The 19,349-nt window shown below is 39.9% G+C and overlaps 1 protein-coding gene across 9 annotated transcripts in view; it reads left to right on the plus strand.

Annotated features, from left to right (window-relative positions):
- LOC145431459 (uncharacterized) overlaps positions 1-19,349 on the plus strand; it is a 70,650-nt gene that overhangs the window by 22,685 nt on the left and 28,616 nt on the right. Inside the window, exons 1-2 of one of the 9 annotated variants that reach the window (XM_080307277.1) lie at positions 4,390-4,436; positions 5,151-5,195. The exons of 6 other annotated variants lie outside the window; for them this stretch is intronic. The gene's annotated coding sequence lies outside the window, so the exon portion shown is untranslated. Of the gene's footprint in view, positions 1-4,363; positions 4,437-5,150; positions 5,196-19,349 lie in introns of those variants that run through there. 2 more of the 9 variants (XR_013911765.1, XM_080307278.1) reach the window with 2 other exon arrangements.

Below are 19,349 nucleotides of genomic sequence, written 5' to 3' on the forward strand. Positions count from 1 at the left end.
AATATTCAAGCGGGATTACATAAAGGTTAACAAAAGGTTACACCTTTCTGCTGGAAGATGTCAACTGAGAAAATATCCTGTTTGTTAGAGTTGTGGTCTAATTGAGTGAAGCACATACGGATGTGGTAATTGTGTTTAAGGACATTTCTACAGTAGGTGTGCACTTTTTCTTTCTTTGGGCGGTTTCAGCATTTGATGTTATGAATTGCTGCCCTTTTGTCAACTTTTCAAATACTGTTTTTAAGCACACAGGATGCGTCACCGTGATGCAGTTTTTTGTTTTGTCTCAGGAGGCGTGCCTGACCTTTGGAACTTCCAGTGGTTTCAGGGCATTTTCTTAAAGATCTCTAGCATGTAGCAGTCTTTCCTCTGCTCGGTGCTGGTCTGATTGCTTTTCTGTATGCAGATGTCAAGGCTATTCAGAAACACTGTCTGATTAATTCATGCACTCCCCGCCCTTTCCTAGCGCTACAACTAAATTTACACCTCTTCTGATTGTCTCCAACCAGCTCTACCTGCTTAAAATGAAAAGTGGCCTGCTTCAAGGTAGGCTGGGGCATCTGCATTGCATGCAAAGGAACTGGTTGGCTCCTGACAAGAAGCCACAGCTGCCAAATGAGAGACAGCTTCATCATTGTCTTCATGTTTCAGATGGATGGCAGTGCTGACAGACAGGTGGAATAAATTGGCAAGGAGATCAAGGAGAGACAAGCTTACATTTCACCCCCCCTTTTGCTCTTGTTCTTATAGATTGAAGGTGTATTTTTATTCAGATTCAGCAGGCAGATGATAGAGACCGTTGGCCTGGTGGTGCATATGTTTTGTTACAGTGAGTGAATGCAAAGCATTTGCTTGTACCAATTTCCAGAGTATATAGCACAACACACTTTGCATAACTGTAGAGCCTAATAGCTATGTACATGTGGGGCACGATAAGATAAAAGAAATGAACTTGTACAGTTAAATTCAGAGTTATGAATGAATGCACATCAGACTACTAATATTCAGTTTTCTTTCCTTTTCACAATGATCTGTTGTTGTCTTTGTGTGAGGCTGGCGTATAGGCAGCTTCTCACCTATAAGTCATACATAGTGTTTCCTACATTTTTAAATGCTGTTACTTTATTTTCCCCTGAAGTAAACAAACCTTGTTCAGTGTGATTCCAACATAGTAACTCATCAGCAATGACCTGATGACTGTGGAAACCATGGGCAATATTTCAGAGTTTCTGATGAAGTCAGCAGATATCTGGGCCAAAACTTCCTGTTATGCTTGCAGGTCATTTTACATGAAAGTGGATACATTTCAAACGCTAGTATTGTGTCACAACAATGATACAATATTAGCGATTCTGAGGATATATTTTAGCAAATGTGTCATCAATGATAATCATTTCCTCAGAAGACTCTGTGAGTGGTATAAATAGCTGTTGAGTCCTTAATAGTCACTGTTACAGGCTGTAGCAGCAGAAAAAACAACAACAAAAAAACCCTGAAGGCAAATGGTGTTCGTGCACGCTAAGTCTTTTGAAAAGCCGCATCTGTATTACATTCAGTTTTCACACATTCGGCACCTCCTATATAATGAATAATATGTTCAGTTTGTGCTGAAGATGTTAGATTATGGTTGTAAAATGGCTCAGCATACATGCATAGAGGTACGGGGTCATAGATGTATGAGGTCTAAGCAGGCTTTTGCACACCCCTGTCCTAGAGACCTTTGGTTTGTAGTGTGTTTGTAAGGTGGGAGAACTCACTGGTGTGTCTTTCCAGATCATTTTGTTTGGCTGTGCTTCCCAAATCTAAGCTTGACTGCTATTTCTAGATTGCTTTGTGTAACTGATGTCTTGTAACTGCATGTCTGTAATGAATGATGAATCATGCTGCAGCCCTACAACTTGACTTGTGTGGGGTAAGATGTCACAGGTTGCCATTTGTGTGAGGAGAACTGGTGATTGGCCAAGTTTGTGTTAGTGTGGCCAAAAATACTCGTGTTTCTTCAGTGTCTTGTGTATAGTTGTACAATGGCAGGAAAGTTTTTTTTCTGCAGAAAATCTTTCCCCAAATGGATTGCAGTAGAAGTCTGGCAGTCTAACCCTGAATCAATGTGCAAACCAGTGAAAAAGAAAGTAAAAAGAAAACCAAAGAGAGCCCTTAAAAACAAACAAAATGCCTACTTTGCATCTCAAATAGTTGATTCTGTTCATCTGTAAGTATCGTTTTCAGTGGGAATAACTTTGCCTCCTTTTGATTTAGTTCCTGATACAATGCATCACCTTGACATGCCCACTAAAGGCTGCTGTTTGGTTACATATATACACTCTTATAAGCAGTGATGATTTTCAACAGGCCAGTTTGAATCAGAAGTCACTGTTTGTTCTCAGTGCAAATGTGATGTCCGATGCACTATAGATGCAGAGCGCACTGTCAGAGAGAAACCTTAAAAACAGCAGCCAGAGATGCACAAGCTTGAAGGAGAGGTCAGCCAAATTTAAATTGGGTATGGCTGTTCACTTTGCATGGATGGAATTGCAAATCTTTGTGACTGCACCTTAAAGAGATGAGACTTGTCTCTTTCACATCAAGCAGCTCCATTCACATCAGTATAAGCTTACGGTTTAACACATATTTAAAGCAAAACTTTGTAATGGAGCACCTAAAGTACTTTTTTTGCCATCAGAGCCATTAACAGGGACCGTTCTATCTTATTTAAAGGATGGTGTCTGTTTGCTGGACTTATGGTTTACTTTTCAAACTTTGTGTCAAAGTCGAGCAGTCCTCCTGCGCTTTGGAACCACTTGGCAACTTCACATGTTGTTTCAACACCCATTTCCATAAGCCATACCCTAAACTAGATGTTTAGTGGTGTTTTAAGTAAAACCTGAAAGGAGCAGAGGCCAGAGTGGAACCAGATAGATCATTAATATATACAAGAAAGCTGTTTATTTGCATCATACAAAAAAAGAGTTAATTGTGGAAGTGTGCGTGTGAAATCTTTCTGCCCTTTGTGCATGGGCCTGGTTGTAACATTAATATCTATTTGTACACACTTGGCAGGATTTTTGTTGAACCATTTGGTGTAAACAATCAAAAGTAGAAAAGAAAAGACCTTTATTTCCTGTATGTGTTTTAACCTAATGAGCCATCATGTAGTGTGTGACAGATTTGGGTTTGTAATCAATATATAACAAAGGGGGATATCTTAATCATCAACCGTTTTAAGCGACCTCAGCACTGAACCGTGTGAAGAACAAATCATTTGCTTTTTTCACAGCTATAAAAGAAACAAACAAAAAAAGCGAAAGAGATTTTACGGCCCACGTGATTACCTCTGTCAAAAAACGTGACCGCAGTGGCAGTTTACGGCTTTCAGGAGGGCCGGAAGCCAGGTATTCCCCACCATACATATAATTAAAACTGATTATATATCTGTATCACTAGCTTTGCCTTTCTCAGCGAGTCCTTGTTTTCTTTTAGATATTCTGCGCAAGCTGTTGAAAACCATGAGTGTGGGACTTGATCCTCCTTAGGTTGCTTTTCTTTTCCTAAGAGAAAATTGCATGTGATTAAAGAGAAATGTCAACATTTTCCGACAACTTGTAACCCTGCACTGCATAGCTTCTCTAATAAAAACAGAAATTATGAAGAATACTCTTCAGCCGAAGTGACGAAATAATCTGAAAGCAGACAAACAAAATGTTTTTTCCGTTGTGCATTCTCCTTCATGATGAAGAACATTGAACTGTAGAGATTAATTCTACTGTTGAGAACTAAGAGTTACCAAAAAGTAGTGCCATTCTGCATAAAGAGTGCATGAAAATGAAAAGTTTTATTGTGTGTATTTTTATTTTCATGTTTATCGTTTGTGGGGGTTTTGTCCATATGCAGACATTCTACGAGACAAACTTTCTTTGCTTCCCTATTTATTAACAAATTTTGGAGTGTTGTGACTGAATGATTGTGGTAAAAATCCAGGGGGATTCAGGTGTGACAGTGATACTGTTGTTTTGACAGCATGTTAAGGTGAAGTCCCACCTGAACTATTCAAACATGGCAACTGAAGTCATTGCACACAAACCCCATGTGAGCCTTTGATAAGCCGTGATTGGAGAGATGGAAAACAGAGAACAATAAAAACTAAAATCGTAGACGAATGCATGAAAAATGCCAAGAAAGAAAAAGACAAAGATGGTAAGCGTGACTGGAAAAGTCATGAAACAGAAAAGAAAGAGCTGGAAAGACAGAGCGAGGAAGAGACACTGAGAGAGTAAGGACTTACTGTGGACTTACTGTAAGTCCTCAGTGTGTCACTCTGATATCTAAGCCTAATGCCGACACCTAAGTGGCCCTCATTTAGTCTGTTAGGAGCCACCCCGGTCAGCACATGTAAGTGAGGTGGAAGCAGACGCAGAAGAGGACAGGATGTGCAGGTTAAGGTAGGGATTGACTGGATATGGTGCAGCGCAGATGTAATCCTGTCTCTCCGCTGCTTGAGTTTCGATCTCTGTTGACGAGGCCATGTGTTGAGATTTGCTCCCGGGCCTGGAGATACTGCATCTTTGAATTTGTATCACAAAACTGTGCAGCCAATTTGCTACAGGACAGTGACAGAATATGCGGAAGATAGATTTTACATCTGTATACCTGCGCAATCCTTCTAACCCCCTCTGGGGAGATAACCGGTCATTTTGGATTCTGCACTGTTCAGCTTGAGGTCCTGGCTGTGTGCTTAAGGCAGCAGCAGAGAACACAGTGCTTCACTGTCTTAGTAGTCTTCACACAGGCTTCACAGACAAAGTGCAGACAAAAGTCTGAGCTTACACCTGTAAATGTGCCTCACTCAGACTACCTGCTGTAATCCTGTGAGCCGCCACAATCCGCCAGTACAAAGAGAATTGATGATAGGGTATTATTGCAGTATAGTAAATACGGCCCACCCTTAGAAGTGCCTGAGATTATATATTAACACTGTTTTCCTAGATGCAACTGTACCAACACTGAGCTGCTCTTTAGTTTGTAATTAGATGATGGATTTCTAGATCAATCGTTGGATGAAACTACGTTGTGATTATGGTTGTTTGTGTAGATTTCAGCTGCTTAACGAATAATAAATGTTTAGCCTAAATTGTTTTGTTCACTCTATCATGCAGCGTCATTAAGATGATGATGTTCTACAAAATCTGCATACTTAAAAGGTTAAGTAATGATGCCAGTATTTCACTGTAATACCTGCCGATCATGTCTCAAAGCTTTTCAAAATATATGTTATGGCAGAACTGTTATTAAAGTCACAGATGTCAAGTGTCTTATATAGTCTTACCGTAAACTGTAAGATTCCTGCCATCAGAGATGGTGTGGTGAATTAAAAGATTATTTAAGAAATTGCAAACTTTTCTACAACAAACCATGTCTTGGAATAGAGTAAAATAGATTATTAGAAGTGTGGCTATGTTGACTGACAGGTAGATGTACATTGTTGCTACTGCTGCTATCTGCATCACCTCAGCTAATTAGAGTCACTAACCTCGCCTTTTGCATTGTGGAGCATTTTTTAAAAATCCAGCTATTTGACAAATATCAAGGCTTGTGTGATTGCTATGTGATTATTTGTAGTAACAACCTGCATAAGGGGTCTGTGATCAAGTTGTGGAGGTTGAAATTCTAGAATTTTTGTTTTATGTTACTTAACGCTAACTAGTATGCACTCACTAGGCACTTTGTTAGGTACACATGTTCAACTGCTTGGTAACACAAATATCTAATCAACCAATCACATGGCATTAAGACATGTGCCTACATGCTCCCCAGTATATCTCTGACCTGTTGAAACCTCATGCTTCATCCCGAGCACTTAGGTCTTCAAGTCAGAGGCTACTGGTGGTCCCACGTACTAGGTTTAAAACACGTGGGGATCGAGCTTTTCAGGCACTGGCACCTAGGCTGTGGAACTCTCTGCCGTTGTCTTTACGCTGTCTAGACTCTACTGACTCCTTTAAAAAGCAGCTGAAGACATTTTTATACAAACAGGCTTTTAATTAATTTTAACTTGTATGTCTGATCTTATTGTAAAGCACTTTGTGATTTTTATCTGTGAAATGTGCTATATAAATAAATTTTACTTACTTACTTACTTACATGTCTAAATGCACTGAGTTTCTTTTACTGCTCGTGTCAGCCTGCTGAAGTTCAATCGAGCATCGGAACGTGATATGGCTGTTGGTGCCAAGTGTGCTGGTCTGAGTATTTCAGAAACTTCTGATCTGCGGGGACTTATCATAATCATGTCAATGGTTTACAGTCAGAAAAGGAGAAAGTAGCCAAGTCAGTAAAAATGATCTTTTGATGTCAGAGGTGAGAGGAGAATGGCCAGACTGCTTTGCACTGATAACTCAAAAAAATCACTTTTACAACCAAATGCAGGAGAAGCAGATGGGCTAAGAACAGGAATCTGTGGAAAATCTGTGATCTGATGAGTCTTGATTTCTGCTGCGGTGTTTAGAATATGTCATAAGCAACATGAAAGCCTTGATCCATCCTGAATTGTATCAACGGTTCAGGCATTTATGTATTTCAGATGCACCCGTACTGTCTGTTGTTCTACCTTGCTAACTAAGCAACCTAGCATTAACTGATAGCTTACCCTTCCGCAGTCTGCTTGGTCCAAATGGTCATTTCTCGCTCGAAAAAACTGATGGAAATGACCAAAAAGCATTCTTCTTTAGTTAGTCGAAGTCTTTAAAGCTTCACAAACTAAAGAGTGACGTTGTGATGGTGACTCTTTCTATGTAACAGGATGATGGTTATTCGTCTCACCTTAAGAGTAAATGTTTTTATACATTTAATTGAATCACTTCTGGTGATGATCTAAAGAACTTTTTCTTTTCTTTCTTCTTTTTTCCACCCTGTTCTTAATTTATAAACTCAACATGGTCACTTACTTTACGGACGATAGAAACTAAGTTGTTTGACTGGCTTTTATAATCAGATTGATGTTTCTTAACCTGATTGAACTAACGAGTCTCAGTTAAAATAAGCAGATTTTCAATGAAGTAAAGGCAGCATCAGATAAATCCTCTTGATTCTTGTTTGTCTCATTTGGACTCCAACAACAACAGCCTGGCTCAGGGCAGTAATAACTTCCCAAACTATTTAGCAGAAGTTCAGTGGCTTTGAATAGCAGGTAAATCCGAGTCACAAAAAAACGATGGAGGCTTCAATCAGCGACATTACAGCCTCGAGTTAAATGTTTTGCCTGTTTGTCACAAAGTCACTTCGGTGAGGATGGGCTTTGAAATGCACAGATGCGCAGAGATCCTGCAATGAAACGTCACAATAACTCAGCTAAAGAGGCATGTGATTACAAAGAAAGCTGGCATACACATGTGCGCAAACATACAGACGCTCTTCCCGTTTACCGTTCTCCCTCTTGTTCTGGCACAGTCGGTGTGTCAAAGTGACAGAGGAGCATTTGAATAGCTGTAGCAACAACATTGAAGGCAGGGCGACCGCGTGATGCAAGACTGACACTCTTAACCTGCCTCTATCAACACGCACGAACTGCTTCAATGGCAGAGTGGCAATTCTCTCACGGCTCTAGTCAAAACAAGGTGTTCACACACTTTGCATTGGCCAGAAAGCTTCTCTCTTCTACACACAATGCTTATTTGTTGTATTCACACACATAAAGAGCACAAAAAACAACATGCTGTTCTCATAAACTCAAAAGAGCCCCTGAATCCAGGTGAAAGCCCTCATTTCCTATTGATTTCACCTGTTAAATCCACTTCAAGCATGAAGAAAAAATGAAGTTTACAAAAGGATTTTCAATTCCTAAGAAGATTTGGATTACTATGGACAGGCTGCAACCTAATGTTGAAAAGATAGTCTTTATAGTTTGTAAATTCATGGTAGAGTACAACAGTCTTTTTACTAATCTGTTAAGGCCTAGAGATAATTAAATTTAGCTTTCTGAGTCAATCTTGGGAAACTGATATAAAAGATTTTTGGCAGGATGATCCCAAGAAAGCACTTTAGGATCTTCTTACGTGCACAAATTAATGGATGAAGTGTCATGCTGTAAAATCAGAGTTATGCCTCCACTGTCTTTTGTCAAGTAGTAGCTTTCCAGGACCAAAATTTGACAGGAAGTGTACAATGTGCGAAAATACAGTCACAGAATGTGACCGCATTCAGATTAGATATCCACATTAACTACTTACATTCAGAATTGAAACAGAAATTCTGAAATTCCTCAAAAAGTTGCTGCAGAGTTTATTTTATTTTATTTTTTTTAGTAACAAGAAGGTTCAGATAGATACACAAGGGAAATTGTTGAAATAGTCTGAGGTTTAATCTTTTCATCGCTCTTTCTAATCGTGCCTCTGGTCATCATTAAAACTCTTGCTTGTGGTTTGCCTCAATCAGCTATGGTGTTTTTTTACCCTGGAGGAGTTATGACTAAATTATTTTTAACCTGTGACGAAAAATAAGCCCTTGAAAAACAATCTGCCTTACAGACAGCCCACATAATTTCCACTCTGAAAGATTGAGAGAGATTTTACACCAACGGTGTTTACATTAGGCAACAAACACGTGTAAATGTAGCATGTTGGTTTATGAATCTGTATCCCTTCATAGAGCTGCACGTGGTGAATTACATGGTTGAAGGATGGTTGAGTATAGAATAAGGGTTGAGAATAAAGGTTCGTCCAAAGACACCATTAAAATTAGCACTTGTGCGGGAGATGCTGAAGAACTTTGGAGGATTTCTTGCCACGCTTGATTAACCCGAAGTCCAGATTTAAATCTTTACCTCAGAAGAACAGCCTAATCACAAGCAGTTGCTCCCTGCAGCATGCAGTGATACTCTAACAATTAAAAGTAAAAAAATGAAGATGATTAAATTAATAAAGTGCATGCATATGTTGTACATATTAACATTATCATATTTTACAGTGAGCAGAACAAGATCAGTGGACTTTTACACTTTATTGTGGCTATCTTTGATATTCCTTATAGAGGTCAGTCCCCCTTTAGTGCTTGACTATCATTACCTCACAGATAGTGCTTCCTGTAGAGTGACAAGAACGATTTTGGTCTACATGATCTTGAGGTTAAGTAGAGGAGGTGAAGGACAGTGTAATTATCACCGTGCAGATTTTCCCTCGAGTCCTTTGCACTGTCTCTCTCGCTGTCTGCTTTCCTTTCCTTAGCATGACAGAATTCCCCGAAGCGTGACCTGTCAGTTACTGCTGTTAAAAGAATTGGCTCACAAACAAAAACAAAGGAGCCTGCACACGTGAGTAGCTGCAGTAACAAGTAAAGATTCAGGAAGTCTAGTTTAGAGCACACCCTGGGAGACTATTACTCTTAATGTCTGGCTTTGAATTGAACAGTCAAAACAAACATAATCATGCACATACAGTGTGCGGGCATTAGTGCACAAATAAATAGATTTACATTATGTGAAGAAGTTTTTGATTCTGCTTTTTTTTTTTTTTTTTTTTTTAGTATGCACGCAGTCAGCTGGACAATTGCAAGAGCATGCATGTGCATGCGTAAACTGTGGCTCATGATTAACACTCCCAAATGACTCATCATGACATTAAATGAAAATGAGAGAGCGATCAAATTATCTTTTATCCGCCGGCTGCTGCCTGACAGAATCGCAACTGTGTTTGAAAGTTACAATTTTTTTAAAAAGCGGAAAGCCTCTAAGGCTGGGCTGAAGTTCAACGGTTTCAGGATGTCTGCCATGCTCCACCCGTGTACTATGTAAATCAGACAAATGAGCAAGATTGCATGATGTAATAAGGGAGAAGACTACAATGTTTGGGTGTGTCAGAGCATGGAAAGTTTAAACCAATGAGGTACCTCGAAGACAAAGAAAGGCATGAAGTCACCTTTGGAGAGCCTGTTTTTGATAGGCATGAGAATTTTGAAAAAACTATTCAGTGCACGTATTATCGAAATCACTCATTCTCAGTACTTTTCACTTCAAGTTTCACAAACATGCCAAATGTTTTTGATTGGTTGCCTTCATCTAAGGAGTCATAGTTTGTGTGCAGATAAAGTTCATTATTTTTTGCATTATCGTCTTGATGCATTTTTGCATTTAGTTCAGCATGTTAGATTAGAGGCAGTTATTGTCATTTGTGATGGCTATCCTTTTCATAACGCTACTGAAGGTTTGCGATATTACTGTCACTTCTTGGATGTTGTGTTTTGGAGTGCAGAGCTGTGTTCAAAGCGCTTTCCTGCTTTCCATTATAACATTAAGGGAGATATATACAGAATAGCTTATATTTGATCATCATTTTATAAGTCATGATTTCCAGAAAGCCTCATCTTGTGTTACTTCTAATATTAAAAGATGAAACCTTAGTCTTTGTGGCTTTTGATCAACACATTCTTCTTGCTCCTGTAGGTTTGTCTACAGGTTTAACCTGATTCTGCCTGTGACATGGACAATTGCCTTGCAAGTATTCGAAGAAGCAGAATTTGCCAGTCAGAGTTTCTAGTAATAACTCCTTTCAAATATCATCCTCCATTTTACGCACGCCATCGTTTGAAGGTGTGAGATGTGTAGCTCTAAACATTTTGACAGTTTATGGAAAGTGTTCATGCTTTCTGCAGCTATAAAAAAGCACAGTGAAACTAAGGGCTTGTCATATTTCATCCTCACTGGAGGAACATACCTACCTCTCAGGGTTTTTTCCCAATCTTTTGTCACATTTGAAAAAGAAGCGTACAGCCAGGCAAGTAGTTTTGTGAGGGACAAAGTGGCATTTTTGTCTTATGCTTCCACTGGATGCCAAGTCATGGAATCAGCATTACTGATTGTAATTTCAATTTCACGGTTATCAAGGCAGCGGCTATTGAGATTTCGTCAAAGAGCTTAGACGTGAATCTCCGAGGAAACATCAGGGGATAAACATAAACAGATTGCAGTCATAGTTAAATATAACACATTCAGATATGGGTGTGGAGTTGGTACAGGCATAGCTACCACGAAATTCCACCCACGCTGTTTTATACAAATGGTTTGTGTAAGTTCCGTGAGCTTTGTTAGATTCAGACGTGCATGGCTGAAGTCAGTCTGTCAAAACTCTTTTGTGAGTCATGCATCTGTCAGTACACTGTAGCACGTTAACAACCAGCGCCAACTTTGTAAAGGTCAGTTCACAACATCCCATGTGGTTCTTACTGTATTTTCAAGGTATTTGTTGTGACTTGCTGGTTTCAAGTAGTCTGAACTCTTGAGTGTTATAATACAATTTTCAGTGAGTGACAGGTTATGTGGTTTTTGTTAGAAATACCTCACCTTACAGTGACATCTAGAGTAACACTGATCCAGTAGTGCTCTATAGATACCAATTATAGGTTGGTGTAAAGGATACTAAAAGATTCCTGCATACATGGAGTGGAGTGTTGGATTTTCCTGAATTCCTAAATTGCTGATGTAGATTTAGATGACCTCCATTAGAATAACTAGGCAAAAAAAAGGTATTATCAACATTGAAATTTTGCAGAAAGCTGAATTGATTGTCAGGTGAATGCCATGTTATTACTGAACCACGCTGAGCTTGTCAAACAGAATTCTAATCAATTCACGTGAGGGTGTCTGTCGGTTGTATTTCAAGTAAAGCTGCCTCGGGCCAAAGAGATATCAAAGACACTGGGCTGTGACAGCTCACACCAAGAAGAATCAACACCTGTGGATTTTCAGATATTAAAACATTTAGAGTCTTTGTAAAGGTGGATCATGTAAAGGCATGACTGCCTGAGGATATGAACGTTTGTTTTTGATCAGTGGAATCTATCTGCATTTTTCGTCTTTTGTCTCTGCAGCTGTTGTTTGTTCTCTTGTGACCTGAATCAGGATGAGAGCTGATTTAGCTGAGCTAATGACACATATCACACTAAAGAATCATCACTTCAGTTCCAACGCATCACTTCACTTTCCAGCATTTTGAACTGCTGCTTAGATCTGAAGCTTCCACTACGCCTGCTAATCAGCACTACATGCAAGTCAGGATCAAACTTGACAACAAGAACAATTCAGATAGTAGTTCTGTTTTTTTTCTCTGCAATCTGTTAAATTCTTTGGCTTGTAAATATTTTATTCACACACACACACACACACACACACACACACACACACACACACACACACACACACACACACACACACACACACACACACACACACACACACACACACACATATATCTATATATGAATTGTTTAAAACTCAGTTTGCAAGTGTGTTTAAATCCTTGCATCAAGCAGGCGAATACTAAACTTTCGCTATAAATGTCACTGAAGAATAGCTGCATTATTTTTGTATAAGTTATAATAACTTATAAATTGGCAGTATTGGTAAATCTACCACTTTGCTGGAAAATGCTTTAAATAGAAAAGCAACTTGTAATGGGACTTTAAAGGAGCCAAAGGGCAACTGTAAAAAGTTTTCACTCTGCAGTGTGATCATTTGTCTGCTCCAGAGAGCTTTAACAACTCTTATAACAAATGTCAAAGTCTCCATTTAACAAGTGTTTTTCTCCTCTTGGCATTCGCTCCCACCTGTCTGGTGTCAAACTTGTCCTTTAATTTCCAGAAAACATATATGTCTATATGCATTTTTCACCCTTAAAAAAGTTCCTATCTTTTTTAATTGACTTGTCTAACAGATGGGCTGTCATATCGGTTTCTCTTAACAGCCACATCCACGATTCACCCACTAGAGGATAATGGCCAAGTGGAAAGGTGCCTTTAGGTGCCTCCGAGCCCTTTTTCTCCTGCTACCTTGGCCTGATTAAAACAATTGAAGGGGAACACACAGGATACTTGACCCAAACGGTCTATCGCAGTAAATTGCTTTTGTTAGGTGAGGCTAGTGCTATGCCTGGCCTGCCTATCTGCCCGTGTCTAGAGGGGATTTGAGATGCATATACATGAGCGGTGCAGGTTGGGAGGGGAGTCAGGTGGAGTCCTGGAGTCCAATTTAGGTCTGCTGGGAGAGGTGAGGAGCACAAAGGAGAATGGAGAAAAGGGCATGAGGCGAACCTAATAGAGCTTCCTGCTAACAAGCCCCATCTCTGGGCTTTAAGTCTGATGTCACCACATCTTCTCCTCCTCTTCTAGGAACGCTCACTGTTTGCCTCTGCATAATGTCCCACACTCATTTTGTTATGCTGTAATGCTACTTTCTCGCCTTTCCTCCTCTCACACCAATTTGGAAGGGCAGCAGTGAGTTAAAGACCATTTCTCTTTCTGCCTCATTTGTAGTGGCATAGAATAGCGCATGTTCTAGTGTTTGTTTGCATGTTTGTGTATCTGTGCATGTGTGTGCGTGTTGTCTGTCAGACAGGTGCTTTGTTAAGCTGCTGCCAATCATTGTCTGGGTTGTCTTCACCTCCCACAGGAGCGAGGTTTTTTCTTCCACACACCGTTTGTTTGCAAGTGTAACCAAAAGGCTGCAGGCAGGTTCAGGAGAGGAGATTACATCTCTAGTGGTTTTTTCCCATCTTTTTGATATTTCTCATGCGTCCCACGCTCCAGACAGTCACAGGAGTTCATTAAGGTGGAGTCCTTTTTAGCAGTGCTTGGGGTCTGATAGGAAACAGGTCAAAATGTTTCTCTTAGGCAGCATCCTTTTTTTTAACAAAGTCAAAAATCTTTTTACTTCTTTTTGTTATCTAAGTTCAGGTTATGGAAGTCATACTTCTTGTATGTGAAAACTAATTTCATCCAAGATGAAAGTGGAAAAACTGACTGAGGCATTTCTATATCGATTAAAAATGTGAAACTCAAAAAGCGAAATCAACATGGTCACAGCCTCTTTAGCAAATCCCCTCCTTCCTAAAAACTGATTTCTCTCTAAACTCACTGTATTAAGGCTTAAAAGGAAGCTACTTTGATTCACTGGTATCCAAACACATTAAGCAGGAGCCCGGCGCTTTCTGCTGGGACAAAACTCTTGTACCTCAAGCTAGACCCTTCCACCGTGTTGGTGAAGTTGGTGGCTTTATGATCATTTTAATTGCATTTTCTGACAAATAACACAGCGTACTGTAAGGTACAGACCATCTAAGAAGTTGATGCTCCACTTTTGATGTTCTTTATTCTGTTACGTGATCAATACGCTAAAGTTGAGGTTTCAAAATGCGAGAGTTGAGGCTCAGGTGTGAAATGTATAGTTTTCAGAGTTTTTATCGGTTTTCAGTGTGATTTTGTTATCGTTTTTATCATTTACTCGGTTTTCCTGGGTCTTTTCATGTGTGTTATGAATAAATTTTCTTTTTTTCGGTACCGGTAATAGTTTTATTTTGTTGTATTTATCCGCGACACCTTAAAGGCCGGTCCATGAAAATATTGTCGGGCATAAACCGGTCCGTGGCGCAAAAAAGGTTGGGGACCGCTGGTGTATATGATCGATTATTGTGGTCAGTATAGTACAACCTAGTACCATTCATTAGTGTACCTTGTGGGCCAAAGTCTGACACATATAGTTTACCACATACTGGACACTCAAAGAAATGCTCTGCAGTGTTGGTTCTGGTACTTGATGCCGCACGCTTTTTCACTTGACTGCTTTGTCTCTTATTTTCTGTAAACGTCTCTTACCTTATATCATCATATCACATTTCCAGGCGGGTTATTTCAGGGTGTTTATAGCGAAGCTTTTTGTCTTCCTCTTGGCTGTTTATGCTTGGCATCTGGGCTTGCAAATTGTTAAGTTGCAATTGATCTATTGATCTGTATTTCAGGCATGTTTGCTGTTTAACCCAGGGGTGGGCAATCTCAGTCCACGTGTCCCTGCAGGTTTTAGATCTCACCTTGGGTCAACACACCTGAATCACATGATTAGTTCGTTACCAGGCCTCTGGAGAACTTCAGGACATGTTGAGGAGCTAATTTAGCCATTTAAATCAGCTGTGTTGGTTCGAGGACACATCTAAAACCTGCAGGGACACCGGCCCTCGTGGACTGAGATTGCCCATCCCTGGTTTAACCCCTTTCCAGGTTGAAACATCAGTTCAGTATTCTTAGTGCTTATTGTTAGTTCAATTGTAGGATTTCTTTTATTTCGTTACTTAGTGACAAAAATGCTAACATAGAAGTTTTTAAAATGCAGACAGCAGAAGTCATGGTGACTATGACCATTTTTTATATATAGTGAATCATTGAAGCCAATAAGTTCTGCTCTTTTGATTTAAATTACAGCATAGCTGCTTAATAGAAGGTTTCACAAACTCGTCAGCCCAAGACTGCGAGGCAATACGTTTTCAGTCAGGAAAGGTGTCTGTACACAGCCTGCACCATATGAAAAGATAATGCCAACCCTGCTGCTGTTTGGCAAATGATGCAGAATAGATGGATCCAGAGATTTGGATTTATTTCTTAGGATAAGTGAGCCATTTGATCTACTGCTCTTGGCAATAGAGAAAAGTCAGCATGTTCACGCTCTTAAGACTTTGAATATATGTGCAAAATTTAAAGCAAATTTATCTAGTTGCTCTGAGATATTCTAGTCTTAACCAAACTGTTAGACTGGCCGATATGTCCATTCTTTCATTTGCTAGCTTAGTTGAAATTGCCCAGCATATGTACCGGTCTTTCTCGCACACGCACACACCAAAAATTGCGGTCGATTCAAATGCAAAACCCTTTTTGACCCCACAAAACCTCTTGAATGTGAACAGCTGCTTAAATTGAGTTGTGTTACCACTTGATCATTCAGGAGGTGCTCTGTCAGTGTGCTGGGTTAAACTGGGAGCTTGTCTGCTTGTCAATCAAAGCAGTACAGGATGAAACATCTCTGTCAAAATCAAATTCACCCCCCGTCAGCTGCACCGCACTGCACTCATTTTGACATCTTTGTTAAACAAGGCCTCTGACAAGTCCTTTCTCTGCAGGCTTAGATAGGCTACCTGGGGAAATCACAGCTGTCTGGGTGTGTGATTGTGTGTATGTACATGTCATACATATCCATGATGCCACCTCTCCTCTACCTAACATGAAAGAAAGGCTGCGCGCAGGTCTGTGTTAGAGCATCGATGTGCTTGGGTTTAGTGACTCCTGGGGGTAATTGACAGGCTCAGGCTCCCTTGCTAATGCTGGTCTCACGGGGGGCAGTTAGGCTGCCTATGCTCAAAGCTGCAGACCTCCACTCATGGAGAATGCATAAAGGGATCTCTAGTGGATCTGTGGATTAGCTGCACTGTAAAGAACGGGGTGGCAAACAAGGCCACAGCAGGTGAAGTTATTCATCATGCTTCACTTGTGTCTATTTGTATGACTTTACAAATTGCACCAAGTATTATAAACAGAAAGACCAATTATGCCTGCATGATATCAAATTCAAAAACCTATAATTGCAGTGCAGTGAATTTGGGCTTGAATGCAGAATTTTAATAATTGCACAGTGTATTACATTTATTAGAAAAAAATGTAAGTACATTCAAACTTGTGCACCCAATACTTATTTAAGTCATTAAAATGTATGCTGTATAATAAATCCACCCTGGAAAAAGAACAGTTTAAAGAAATCATTAAAAGTTCAAACGTACCATGACATTCACACCCGTGATGAATACATGTAAACATTTGGCCACAACTGTACAAACCCAACTCAAACATACAGAAAAGAGCACACCTCTGTCCTTTTTTCCACAGCTTCTCCTTCCATATCTGAGTATTTCTAAGGTAATGTTTGCCACCCACAGGCAGCCTGACATGACCGAACTTGAGGTAGTGCTGACCTGGTAGGTCTCTGCCAGTGGCGGAATTAACAAATACTATCTCTCATCCAGAACATCAAACAGGGCATGGCCTCAAGGAGGAACTAAGGGAAAGGCTAACAGGTATTACTAACGTTGTGTTTGTAGATCTTATCATTTAATATTTAATGAGCTCTTGTATCTACAATGACCCAGTTCTCTACCAAATCAGGCGTACATAATTAATTTACATAGCCATGAATCAAGTATTAGTATTACGAGCAGAAGTAGCAACTGACAAAACACCTCAAACACAAAGGGTTTTTTCATCACTCTGGAAAAGAAGACCAACCATCCAGGCAAGTGCATCAAGCAAAGAAACAGCAGGCACTGTAGTATGTAATACCCAAGTTCTATATTTAATAGTAGTAACTAATAAATATTGAGGGTAAAATCCATTTGGACATTTTTTTTTGCATATTTGTCACACTTACATGTTTCAGAAAATCAGAGCAATGTTAATTTATCTGTGGCAAAGATAACCTGAGTAATTAGAAAATGCAGTTTTTAAAGCTATGCAAACCTCCCTGGCCTTATGTGAAAAAGTAATTGCCCCTCTTCTTGCTAAATTATGAAGTAACTGGGAGTAACCAAATTTTTTTCAAGTTCACTAGCCACACCTAGGTCTGATTACTGTCAGACCTGTTGAATCAAGAAGTCACCTGTCTGACAACACGAACTAGGCTAAAAGATTTCAATAAACAACACATCATGGCGTGGTGTAAATGTCTGTTTTTAATGAGAAACAAAGTCACTGACATCTGTCAGTCTGGAAATGGTTACAAAGCCATTTCTAAGACTCCAGCAAACCACAGTGAGCGCAATTATACAGAGGTGAGGCCTGCAGTTTGCACTTGCCTCAGTTAATGTCAGTGTGCATGATTAGAATAGACTGGGCAAAAATCAATGGGAGAATTCCACAGCAAAAACCACACAAACCCCCCACAGAGGCTTGTTTCATATTTGTCAGGAAAAAAAAACCATCTTTATGATTTCAAAGACTTTTGGGAAAACAATCTTTGGATTGATGAAACAGAAGTTGAACTTTTTGGAAGGTTTGAGTCCCAAAACATCTGGCATAAAATTAACACAGCATCTCTCAAAAAGAGCACCATACCAGCCGCCACACATGGTGGTGATAGTGTGATGGCCTGGAGCTGCTTTGCTGCTGGATGACTTGCTGTAATTAATGGAACCATGAATTCTGCTCTCTAACAGAAAGTCCTGAAGGAAAATGTCCAAACATCAGTTTGTGTCCTGAAGCTCAAGCTCACTTGGGACAATCTTCATTTAAAAATGGCATTTTTTTATGATAACTTGGGTTATCATTAAAATTTGCTTGGTGATCTAAAAGATTGAAGTGTATACAAACAATAAGAAATCAGGACAGAGGATTTTTTTTCTGGAAGAGAAGACTTATAAGATGAAAATTGCTGTTTAAAACTCTCCAAATATCCTTTCCTATGATGCATCGACTGCTTTTTACCTCCATCCATTTCCATGATGATTTATATTAAGCATGCTAGATTCTTGAGCTGTGTGTTTAATGCCGGATCACAAGACCTGATAAAGACTTGCACACCTTGCTGTCTTCATAGTCAGACCTCACAGAGATAAAATATGAAACCAAACATAACACGCGAGACACTTGACACAATTAGCTGTTCATCAGAACAGCAACCGTGCCAGCAACACCTCTCCTAACACATCTGCTGACAGAGCAGGAGAGCATTACATCAAAAAGCGGCATGCCCATGCTTCGTTGGTTTCTGAAACTGCAGCGTGACACAACTATTTTATGACTGTATGAAATACATCTTGTTGTCAGTGATGTTAACCAAGCATGGCTGATCACAGAGGATGTGTTTATTTTCTCTGTTTGAGCTTGGCGGTTATGTCTAAAGTCAGCAAAAGTCAGAGCAGAACGTGGTCATGTTAGATGGTTGTAATAAACTGATTACGATCTGACAGCATGTAGATAAACAATAGCTGATATATCACTCAGTGTGCCAGAGAGATTGTGTTAGAGGAGAACTTTTGATGTCGCTGTCTAGACTTCTTAGTGTCCCGCATTGGGAAATGATTGGTATAAATATCTAAGCAACAGTAAGTAGTTCTGCTCCACTCTGTTCAGTTAGAGTCCACTTTTCTTTGCCCTCTTCAGCCCATTTATATGCCATTTCAGGTGGCTTCATAGCTATAGTCTAATTGTACAATAAACTCAAATTCCAGAAACTAACAGTTTCTTGTATCTCTCTTATTTGTTGAACAAAGTACGACTGCACCTGTGTAACGCAGACAGGATGTGGGTGGCATAGGGTTAAGTGCTCCCGAGCAGGTAGCCCTGTACAGTCACAGGTCTGCTTTTTTGGGCTTGGCTTGGCACTGTACAGATGGCATTCTTCTGGGGTAAACAAGACATAATCTCTCCCTGCTGCGTGTAATTAATCTCTGCCTTTTGAATATCCCATGTGGCACAGAAATGTACAAATATGTGTGGTGGAAGGCCACACAGTGCTAAACCCCAAGGCGTGGTTGCCTGGTATGGTTGCCTCCTCAGTGGAT

Source organism: Astatotilapia calliptera, chromosome 10, assembly GCF_964374335.1.
Source record: "Astatotilapia calliptera chromosome 10, fAstCal68.1, whole genome shotgun sequence".
Classification (NCBI taxonomy): domain Eukaryota; kingdom Metazoa; phylum Chordata; class Actinopteri; order Cichliformes; family Cichlidae; genus Astatotilapia; species Astatotilapia calliptera.